Source organism: Nuphar pumila, chromosome 14, assembly GCF_984573655.1.
Source record: "Nuphar pumila chromosome 14, dmNupPumi1.hap1.1, whole genome shotgun sequence".
Lineage (NCBI taxonomy): Eukaryota > Viridiplantae > Streptophyta > Magnoliopsida > Nymphaeales > Nymphaeaceae > Nuphar > Nuphar pumila.
The window spans coordinates 44637632-44650089 of NC_143262.1; the positions used below are offsets into that span (position 1 = coordinate 44637632).

At 37.9% G+C, this 12458-nt stretch overlaps 1 pseudogene; it reads left to right on the forward strand.

Annotated features, from left to right (window-relative positions):
• The first annotated feature begins 4759 nt into the window (after positions 1–4759).
• On the forward strand, positions 4760–5158 carry LOC149816795 (tryptophan synthase alpha chain pseudogene; annotated as a pseudogene).
• The last annotated feature ends 7300 nt before the right edge of the window (positions 5159–12458 follow it).

Genomic DNA, 12458 nt, shown 5'->3' on the forward strand with positions numbered 1-12458 from the left:
ACCAGGCGAAAGCACGATGCGATATGGGTGATTGTGGACAGACTCACCAAGTCTGCTCACTTCTTACCTATCCGGATTAGTCAGCCGCTTGAGAGCTTAGCAGACTTGTATGTCCGAGAGATTGTACGGTTACATGGTGTACCTACGTCTATCATTTCGGACCGTGATCCCAGATTCACGTCACGATTATGGGGACAGTTACAGTCAGCTTTGGGAACGAAGTTGAAGTTTAGTACTGCCTTTCACCCTCAGACTGATGGCCAGTCAGAGAGGATGATACAGACATTAGAAGATATGTTGCGGGCATGTATGCTTGACTGAAAAGGTGATTGGGATTCACACTTATGTTTGGTCGAGTTTGCCTACAACAATAGTTATCACGCTAGTATCGGTATGGCTCCGTACGAGGCTTTGTACGGGAGACCTTGCCGATCACCGTCATATTGGGACGATATCAGCGATCGATCCAGTGAATCGCCGATTGTTCTCCAGCACTACACTCAACAAGTGCAGAAGATCCGAGAACGTCTGAAGGCAGCACAGAACAGACAGAAGAGTTACGCCGATAAGAGGCGGCGAGAGCTACAGTTTGATGTCGATGACATGGTTTTTGTGAAAGTATCACCGACGAAAAGCGTCTTTCGTTTCGGGAAGAAAGGGAAGTTGAGTCCTAGATACGTTGGGCCGTTCAGGATCCTTGAGAAGATCGGTGGAGCAGCCTATCGGATTGAGCTACCGCAGAAGTATGCTCAAATTCATAATGTTTTTCACGTGTCGATGTTGAGGAAGTACATTCCGGACCCATCACACGTCATCCGATACGAAGATGTCGAAGTGCAAGAGGACTTAACGGTGACCGAGAGACCTGTTGAGATCGTGGATCGTCGCGATCAAGTTCTGCGTACCAAGACCATTCTGCTGGTTAAGGTACGGTGACAACACCATGGCATTGAAGAATGCACATGGGAGCCAGAGTCCAGCATGAGGGAGAAATACCCTGATCTTTTTGTAGCCTAGCGTTCGTGATTTCGCGGACGAAATCCCTTTTTAGGAGGGAAGGATGTAAGCCCCACTGTTTTTCTGAAGAATTTTAAATTGATATATGTACTATTGTTGTGAAATTTCTTGTTTTGGTACGAGCATTTCTCGTAGATCTGGCAATTTTCGTTTTCTGAGGCTCTGAATCGCGTAGATTTGTTTTACGAGGCGATTCAGGGCAAATCGCGGTGAGTCAAATCTCAATACTTGTAGAGTCGATTTATATTATATTCGTTTGGGTTCGTTTCGAATTTGGAACCTAAACGAGAAAAAACATCTCGTTATTTCACGGATTTTGGCGAAAAAGGGTATATCGGTAATTTTGAGTCATACCGAGGCCCAATTTCATTGAAATTGGGAAATTAAACATACTTTATTATAATTTAAACTTTAATTCATGAGATATAATTTAAAATTTTGGTTTTTAAATTAATTTAATCATGTTCATTTAAATAATGAAGTGAATTGGATTTTTCATAAAGCGAATTGCAATTTTCGTAAAATCTAAAAGTATACTGTAAAACATAAAAGTGGATTTTCAAAATATTTTGTATGGAGGATTGTTTTGGGCATTTTAAAAGTAGTTGGCATGGGCTCCACCTCAGCCCATGCCATTTTGAGGAGTTATGAAAAGAAATTTACAAAAAAACTCCTTTCATAAGGCAATTTTGAAAAGTTTGTAAAAAAACAAAACTTGAGGCCTTGTTTTGGGATTTCAAAAAGTAGGTGGACATAGGTCCACAACTTTTTGGGCTGGAGATAGCCCCTAACCCCTCCCATTTAATGATTTTCAAAAAAAAATATAATATGTATAAAAGAAACTTGGAAAAAATCGGATTCTTCTTTTGGGGGTTGGCTTTGAAAAGTCAAAGCCAACCACTCTCCTGGAATCAAGGGGAGTGGTTGGGGTTAGGTGAAGGGCCAGCCCCTTGACCTTTTTGGCCCTTTCTTAGGATCAAGGAGAGAATTGGGGAGAGCCCCTCATCCTCCTCCTTTCCTTCCCCACCCTCCATCTCCACCTAACCCATTTTCCCTCTATATAGACTTGAGAAAGAGAGGAGAGAGAAAGGGCTGGCCCTTTCTCCTCTCTCTCCTTCTTCCCCCTTCTTCCCCTCCCTTCCTCACTTACGTAGCAGCTGCTCCAGCCACAAACTCCAGCTGAGAAGCAGCTCCTCCTTCCCGAGAGGAGAGAGAAAGGGCTGGTGTGAACACCCCAAATTTTTCAAAATCTTTTAAATATTCCCCTTTTGCCCATAAATTCATTTTTTGAGCAAATGAGTCATTTTAAATCTAAATTCCAGTTCATTTATCAAGCTTTACTGAAATTAAATTCATTTTATATGTTTAAATTGATTTCGGATCTGGATCCATTGTCTAGATCCAAATCCGAGTCTCATTGTTCAAATTTTAAATTAAAATTATAAAAAATACCAAAAATAGCCTTTAAATAGCTCAGATAGCCCATTCGACATCTGTTTGGATCCATCACATTATATTTCTCGATTCGAGTGTCAAAACTCGAACACTTTCTCAAAACCTGGGTTCAAACCCATTCTTCTGAAGAAACTTTCCCCAAAATAACCCTGATCTTTCAGAAAAACCTTTCTCTTATGAATATTTTGAAATTTTGTAAAATTAGTATTAATTTTCTTAGTTTTAGAGTTTTGTTTTTTATAAATATAAAGAAAAGAAAAAATATATATATATCAAAATTCCAAAAAATTCAGAAACTATGCAATCTACCTTCCTTTTTAAACCTTTTCTTGAAACCCCCTTTTGAAAAACCAAAAGCCACTTTTTAGAAAAATCCTGAAAGGGGATCCTCTATTGGGAATTTGAAGAAATTTGCAATGGCTTCTCTCCGCCTCCCACCATCGATCTTCAACGAACCTCCCTGGAGTCTCCCTCAACCTCTGATCTTCAACAACCCATCTCTCTCGAATACTCCTCTCCTTCTTTAAAAGGGGAGCACGCAGGAGAGAGAGGAGATCGCCTTCTCACCCCCACCATCTTCACGCTTCATCCGATTCTTCCTCCTTCTTCCCTCTTCTTCCCTCTTCTTCTTTCTTTTTCTGAACATTACTGCAGCAAAAGCCTTCTTCATCCCCTTCGCTCTCTACCATCTCTCTTCCAATCGATCTCCAGAGTTCCAATATATCCACTACATACATAAGGCTTTGCTCCTTCCCCAGATTGAAGCCCCAGCAAATCAGAAACCACTCAAGAAGCCTATCTGTGGAAGGCCATTTCGTTCAGCTGGGCTTCCAATCTTAGCAGTAATAGAAAGCCAGAGCAAAGCTACGGCATCACCAAGTTTCATCAGTATCTCCTTCCCCTTTCTTCAGAATCGCTGCGAACCAGGTGAGTGCTCTTCTTCATTTCCTAGTTTTCTTTTTTTTTTACTCTATTTTTGGGGCCACCATTTCAACGCACCATCGATGGCCTCGAATTGCTTATGCAATCTCGGCTCATCTCTGTGCAACAACAATGGAATAGATTAACTCCAACATTTTTTTTTATTTATTATTTAATTTCGTTGTTATCGCCCTTTCTTTTCCATGATAGATTTTTGACAGTGTTGTATATTGTAACTCTAGTTTATATCCGGTTTTACTTTTGATCCCCTGTCTTATTGCAATTCCTGCATTACATCCCATTTTCAATTTAGTTTTGATAATTAAGTCTGTGATTTTTTTTTCTCTTTCTTCTTCTTCTTCTTTTTCTTCCTTTTATCTTCTATTGATTTTCAAATGCCATGTTTGCTTTTTCCACCAATCTGGATTTCTGGTTTTGATACGCAGTATCTGTGTATCACCCACATTCACTGAAGAAATGCATCATTCACTTGTCTCTATTAATTCATTTCATTAGCCGACTTCATTCATACATTTTTTTTTTATTTTGTTTTCTTGTTTTGTTCCTCCCCTTTCATCGTATTGCTTCCATTTTCCTTCTATTCCCCTGTTTAATTTCTGTAATATGGCATGGGTATATGGGTTCGTTACGATCCCTTTCATTCATGGTTGTATTTTTTTTTTTACCTGCATAGCTTAGCCAATGTCTTCATCATGGGTGTGTTTGGCATCCTGTCCAGTTTTTTTTTATTAGTTCCTCTTTTATATATACATATAATACAATTTACCTCTTCTGCGTTTATCATGTAGTTCAATATCGCATAATATCGTTTATGTTTGGTTTCCTTTTTGTTTTGATAGCTTTGGGCACATCATATATATATCGGATACATCTGATCATCATAATTTACATTATATCCATCCCTGTTGATATTGCTATTTAAGTTTTTTTTTTTTTTATCAGTAACGTTCTGTTTAGAAATGAAGGGATCTTCCTCTTATTTGAGTTCATATCTTCATTGGTTCCTCATCCCTCAATTCCATAAGACATACCTGCATACCATACAATGTAAATCATATAGTTGTTTATTAGTGTGTTTATACATCCGATTCACCTTTACAATTATCTGAGAAAGCCCAATATTCACTGCTCCCCATTTTCCTGTCATTTCTTCATCAGCATCTCATAAATTATATAAGCATTTCATTTTTTTTCATTTTTTTTCTACCCTTTTTCAAGTTTATTATGGTTATCCTCTTCACCGTATACATCTGTGGATATCCCTATGAATGTTACGGTGGATCCACACCTGCAACCCCTACCTCTTAACCATGCCTTCACCACAAGACATACCTCTTGTAACGCTATGGATTCCTTGAAGGCCTCTCCTGCTTCTGTTGTGAGTATCTCAGAAACCTTTGGTAGATTGAGAAAACAGGGTAGAGCAGCCTTCATGCTTTGCACTACTGCAGATGGCCTTGACCTTTCAGCCATAACAGAGGCATTGAAAATTCTTGATTCTTACATGATTGAAATGGATGTACCATCCTCCGACCCTTGGGCAAATGGGTCAGTTCTCCAGACAGTTACTATGCAGGCTCTGGTTAAAGAAGTTGGTGTCCATGGCTTAGTTGTGCCAAATGTTCCTCTAGAAGGGATTGAAATTCTGAGAAAGGGAGCCGCTAAAAATAACATTGACTTAGTGCCATTGATGACACTTACTACACCAAAGTATCAAATGGAAGCCATTGTTGATGCTTCATAGGGGTTCATATGCCCTGTGAGTTCAATAAATGTCACTGGTGTTCACACTTCTGTAAGTTTATCTGTTTTAACTCTTTCGTATGACATAAAAGAGGCAATAGGTAAAATTGTGGTTGTTGGTTTTTGCATCTCAAAGACAGAGCATATGTCTCAAACATCAGCATGGGAGGCCAACGACGTTATTGTGGGAGGCGCAATGGTAAAGAGGTTAGCTGAAGCAAGATCCCCTGAAGAAGGACCAAAGAATTTGCACATCTTCACTACATGATTGTATGATTAATAATTTTTTTTTTTTTTTTGTCATCATCTCCACTAGCCCCATCATAATCCCCAGGTAAATCAGATTCTGAGGGAATCAAACCAAGAATGGCCGTGATATCCAGCTATCTCTCTGACAGAAATTGCAAGATACTTCTGCAACAAATCTTGATGTGCACAAGCTTCCAGCCTGTGTCAACTGGTGGGCAAAAGTTACGCAGCCATGGAGGCTGCAGTCAATATCAGGTTGTGACTTAAGCAAGACAACAAGCAGTTGCCTTTGCCTTCGTGATGTCTGAGATCACCCAGCATGCGGTCTGTAATAGGATACATCCTATATTTTTTTTACCACCTACAGCAATGTCGAGCATTGTTGTAGCTCTCTTTGCACAGGAAAATGCCCTACTCCATTCCACCATTAGCGCCAGCAGCACCTTGCTATGCCTTTTGCCTGCTACAGCATCTACTTGCTGAAATACAACAGGCACTCTGCATTTAGTCACCTGTATTTTAGTGACATACCTATTCATTTAGGCTTAGCAACCTTGCCGAATGTTATGACACATAACATTTGTTAAGTATTGGCGCAATCACTGACATTCACCTGGTATACCCTTGCACCTTATCTTTCCCCTGAAGTTGCAATAGCATCTTGTTGCAATCCACCTTACCTTACCATAAACACATCACCGGTCTTCTGCCATCATCACTTCAGCACTACGGCATCACATCTGTAGCGGTTTGCAGTATACTGCAATTACAGCAAAATCTTGTCTTCATCATCATATCAGCCCCCTGCACACTCACCTACCTGTCATTTTACCTCTCTCTGCGCTTTGCCACCCCTGTCATTGATTATTTTTGCTGCTACAGTATTATTTGCAGTAGCCTGGATATAATCAGCTCTTTTTCACAACACACTTACATTTGCCACCTATGTATATCCCCTTTGGCTATCTCTCTCATATCTCTTCAGGCCTATTGTTCCATTCTCCACTTCATATATACAGTATATCCTACTACATTTCTCTTCAATATTTCATTTACCATCAATCACCCTTCTCCATCATTCTGCTGTATTTTTCACCATACCCCTTTAGCATAGCCTTCACATAGTTGCTGCATGTTCCATTCACTTACCCCAATTCATCTACTCTACAATTCATACCACGTATATATATATATATATATATATATATATATATATATATATATATATATATATATATATATATATATATATATATATATATATATATATATATATATATGTGTGTGTGTGTGTGTGTGTGTGTAAACACATTAATGGCTATCTTTCCCTAGCTTAGGCTGTCAATATTATTTTCATCCAGTATTAAGCATAAAGTAGGTAATGTGAATATCTCATTACTTACATTTCTGAAATCCATGTGATATGTGCAAATTCTCTTACTATTTTTGTTTTTGCAGGAAATGGATGGAAAATATCATTATTTAGAATTGTATATTTGATTTCATGTATTGTAATAGCTAGATATAATTAGAATTTACATTTCCGGCTTTAGATAGAATGAATGAGCATTGTAAAATACTATGAATTACTTGTTTTCATGCTTTTGCCTTTTTTTCTCAAAATCTCACATGGGTGAAACACGAATGACACATGCACCATTTCGTAAGAGGTAAATTAATCCTAAGTTGATGAGCCACACCAATGGCCATAGTTAGGGTGTGGACAAAATTTAGTATTTTTATCTTTTACGAAATAACACTGGATCCACATTGGATCCGTTTTCAAAATTCATCATATTTACTCAAATATTTTCTTCTTTTTATCAGAATTCAACTTAAAATTAATTCAAAATATATACCAATGGCCATAGTCAGGGTATATTGAGAATTAATTTCATTCTAAATTCTATAAAAGCACCAAATGTGTTTCTTTCTTCACCTGAATTTAAATATAGATTATTATATAATACATTCAATGACCATAGTCAAGAATGTATTATATCTTCAATCTTATTTTGATTCATTTAAAGAATGGAATAGCTTTTCAAAACCCAATTTCAAAAATTATTCAAATTCATTCATCATTTAGGATAGAACTGCATCATATTTTCCAAAATTCCTTCTTCAAAACTCCAAGTAATGTAAATATCTTCCTCAATCTATCTTCAATCCCTCTCAAATCCAATTCATCCTTTCATTTTTCGAAATTCTATTTTTAATCTCAAAGTTCAATCCAACTTTGAGATTTCAAGTTCATTTTTATATATTCAAATTCAAATCAGATTTCAAAGTTCAAATTGACTTTAAAATTTCAAATTCATTTTTCAAAAGCTCTAATCAAACTCAAAGTTCAAATTAACTTTGAGATTCTTGATTCATTTTTCTAAATTTCAAATTCAAAACTTCAAATTTAAGGTCCAAATTGACTTTGGGATTCATCTGTATATTCAAAATTCATTTTCCAAGTTTAAATCTAACTTGGAAGTTTTTGACTCATCTTCTGAATATAAACTCCAAATCCATTTTAGGATCCAATATTCAACACAGTATTCAACCTTCACATTGGATCTCAGACTTCAGATCCAATTTCGTTATAGGATCCAGAATCCAACTCTATATTGGATCTCAGACTTCAGATCCAAATCCATCTTAGGATCCAGAATTCAACTTTACCTTGGATCTCAGACTTCAGATCCAAAACCATCTTAGGATCCGGAATCCAATTCTATTTTGAATCTTAAACTTCAGATCCAAAATCCATTCTAGGATCCAGAACCCAATTGTACTTTGGATCTTAGACTTCAGATCCAAATCCATTCTAGGATCCAGAACCCAAATTTATATCGGATCTCAGATCTTAAATCCATCTTTAGATCCAATTCCAATTCTAGATTTCAAATCCAATTCCATTCCCAATTCTAGATTTCAAATCCAATTCCATTTTCAGATCTCATCTAAACTCCCTAAATCCATTCTATTCTTAAATACCATTTGATTATCTCAGATCCATTCCAAACTTCAAAAAACTAAATTCAATTCCATCTCAAGTATTCATTTCCTTTCCTAAATCCATGACAAAATTCAAAGTCCATTTCTGACTTTGAAACTTTATTTCCTTTCATTTCAAAGCTTCAAATCATTCTTTCTCAAAATCAAGATTTATTTTTCCAACTCTGATTTATTTCAAAGACTTAGAACTTCTCTGATCTATCTCAAGTTCTAAAGTTAGATTCAATCACTTCTTCACTTTATCATCGAGTTCACCTCAGAATACTTGGAAATCTTCAAAATATCTTTTCAAAAGAGCATACATCCTTGCATTGCACAAGCATGATTCTTTGTGCATCTAGACTTAGAATAAATTCTTAGATTATATTTAGGCAAAGCAAAAGGCATAGATTCGATCCTTTGTTTGATTACCCCTGGTAAAGGTGCCAGGAACGGTCAAACCTCGTACCGACGAGCGAATCCCGTCTCTCCATTTTCCCGCAATATTTTAAAAAAACGGAGGCGAGTAATTTCCTAAATATTTTCAAATAAAGGTCAAGTGAGACCGCGCAAAATAGCTCCTCTTCTCTCTCTCTTTCTTTCTTTTCTCTTCTCTCTTTCTTTTCTGCCTTTTTCAAAGGAGGAAAATAAGATGTTAGAAAAGGAAAAGAGAAGGAAGAGAGAGAAACCACACAAGAGAGGAAAAATTTTGCGATGATCACAGCTGGCCCTTTCTCCTCTCTCTCCTTCTTCCCCCTTCTTCCCCTCCCTTCCTCACTTACGTAGCAGCTGCTCCAGCCACAAACTCCAGCTGAGAAGCAGCTCCTCCTTCCCAAGGTGAGTAAAAAAAAACTTTACTCTTTACATTTCATTTCTATTGTTTGAGCACGGGTTACATGCCCTTGGACGAACCGGGATGCACTTGCAAAGTGCATACCGGATCATCATGGATTCGAGCCATTGTATGCTCGACGAAAAAGCAGGAGTTTCCATGTTTCCTTTTGATGTTGCTATTTGGCCTGAATTACATTTTGTTTGCAAAAAAAAAAACGCTATATTTTCTCGTTTTTCGGGTTGACAGGGAACTCTCCGGCAAAATAAGCGTATCTCCCTGGATACTCGTCGGATCGGAGAGTTCTTGGGCATTTCGGAAAGCTAAGACCAATCTATACAACTTTGTAGTTGTACGTTTTCGCTGTTTCAGCTCAGAGAGCTGACTAAAAATAGTGTCTTTGTCTAATACGTTTTTTCATCAGCAACCCAGAAATGCCATGAGAGACACCAGATTTTCTGGCGGTATTTTCCGACCCGTATACTGTTTTCATGAGTTCTTGGACTCCATAGAAAGCTGACAAAACCCTCTACGAGTTTCGTCTTTAGCATTTTGGCCGGATCAGCCTGTACACTGCCGGGAAACGGCATCCTTTTAGCTGCAAAATTTGAAGTATATAAATATATATACATTAGTATATAACTGCTAATTTTTTTTATGTAACGCCCTCTTGAGGGGGGTTTTCTTCGTTGGGTGGCTGAGCTGGGCTCTTCCGCAACCAGCCCAGACCCTTGTGGGGTTTCGTGGTGCCCCATGGCCTCGCGGTTTGCTGCAGCTAAGCCCCGGACTGACCGTTGGTGGGTCAGTCCAGGTTCGTTTGGGACGCACCCACCATGGTGGTGCGTCAGGCCTAGCACGGCCTGGTCTGGACCTGGACATGGGTCAGACCAGGGGATGCAGACTCCGTTTTTGGGCCCCCTTTTTGGCTCATCTGGTCTGGACCCACTGGGTCCAGACTGTCACCCTTGGGCGGCGCCACCCGCCTTGGGCGCTGGGCGCACCCTTGGTGCGGGTGTGAGCCACCTTGCGCCCTGGTTTGAGCCCACCCTTGGGACAGACCAGGGGCTGTGGCTGGGGACACACTTGTGTGCCCCAGCCCGCCTTAGCCCATTTGGTCCTAGACCCGCAGGGTCTGGGCCAAGCTGTTTTGGCCCAGCCCATTGTCTTTGGTCTTTTGGGCTAGCCGCACCCCATGTGGGTGCCGGCTAAGCCCGGCCTGTCGGACTGAACCCATTAGGGTGCAGTCCAAGGGCTTCTGATCATGCATATATTTTAGGGATATTTCATATAAAAATATGCATGATTTCATGAGAAAATGATTTAAAAACCCAATTTTATGTTAGTTTCGAGTAAATGTGCTAAAATGATTTAAAAATAGAAAATGCATGAAAAATAGTTTTATTTTACATTTTAATGCCTATTTTAGTGTTTGACATAATTGTAGTAGTTTAGTTTTTGAAAATCATAAAAAAATTAGAGTTAAAATAGACTTAGTTTTGTATTTTCTAAAACATAGTCATTTTGAGTTGTTTTGTAAATAACTTTTTGAAGAGAGGTTTTTGAAATGCAATTCTACAAAGAAGAGGGACTTATGGAGAAAAGTTCAAAATTATAAATATCATACGTAGGGGGAAGAGAGGCTTGTCTTCTCTCTTTTGCCCAAGCCCTCTCTTCTTCCCCTTCCTCTCCACCTCTTCTTACCTCTTCTTCTTCTTCTCCCTATTTTCCTCTCTTTTTCTCATCCTCTTTCCGGTGGAGAATTCCGACAACGGTTGAAGCAAGAGAGAGGATTCCAAATTCTCTTCTAACCCTTCAAGTTCGGTAAGTGCTTCTTCTTCTTCTTCTTCTTCTTCCTCTTCTTCTCCTTTTCTAATTCCAGTTTCAATTTTATTCAAATGTAAGCATGAGCATCTGAATTTTTTAGCATATTTTCATAGATTCATTGTGAGCATCAATTCTATTTCCAATTGTTTTTGTTTACTGTTCGTTTGTTTTTAAGTTTTTTTTTTTTTTCAGCATTGCAGTGTGCGTACAGGTAGCAGTGAGATTTTTTTTCATTTTACTTTGATCTCAAATCTAATGTTCATTTTCAATCTTAGAATTTAGGAATTTATCTTTCAGTCAATTGCATGTTAAAATCATAATGAAATCCTCTATAGCAAGCTGCCAGAAATCTGTTTCATATTTGTTGAAATTACTTCAGCATTTATTTGTTTTTTTAATCACTGTGGAAGAAAAAAATTGATCGGCCGTGAAAAACTAAAATGCTTTAGCCAGATTAATTTCAAAATTATCAAAAGATCTGTGGATTCACGATGAAATCCTCTGCTATTTCACCGTGAAAGTGGAATCTGGCAGCATCATTGTTGAATAATATTGAAATCAAACAGAAAAAAGATAAATCCACCAGAAGTGCGTTGTGGTTTAATCTGATCTGAATCCGTCGCCGGATTTTATACAGCATCGTAAGTGTTTGTGCATCCAGATTATCTGGATCTGGATCAATTATTTGTTCTGTTTTTGGTTCATCTGGATCATCTGCAAGACACCGGAAATTCCAACGATAGAATAAATCTGGAGCTGCCGTAATGTCTATCAGGTAGATTCATTCCGGTGGATTTCAAAATTGATAAGCTGAGACATTTACCTTCCAGTAAACATATATGATGCTGTGTCCCTTTTTGGTCGATGCATTTTCTATTGATGAATGATTTTTGCTGAGTAAAAATACACTGAATCAATGAGATTGATAGTTTTCATTCACGAGTGAGAATCGTGAATATTTTTTTCTGGTGGCTACTGTTCACTATATCTTCCGGTAAACATCACTTTTGTTGTAAATAACAGTAAATGTTTTGTTTTGAAATGTGATCGGATGTCTGAATCTCATATGCAGGGGAAAATTGCCGATTTTTGAATCTGACTACTATTTTCCAAAGCTGATTGAATTTGATTTATGATTTTATCAAATAGTTGAACTTTGAATCAAATTCAGTTTATCAAAATCATCTCTTTGTTATCTGTTATTCCGGCAAGAGTGAGGTGGTATTGGACCAGTTAATTGGATATCCGGATCCGGTTTGAGATATCGAATTAGGATGATAATACTTTGCTGATAAATTTTTTTTTAGATAAGATACTACTTAGTACTTAGATTACTTAGTGTGTTGATATTAGATTTCTTAGTTAATTGATTAACTCATTATTAGAGTACATAGTTGCTAATCATTTT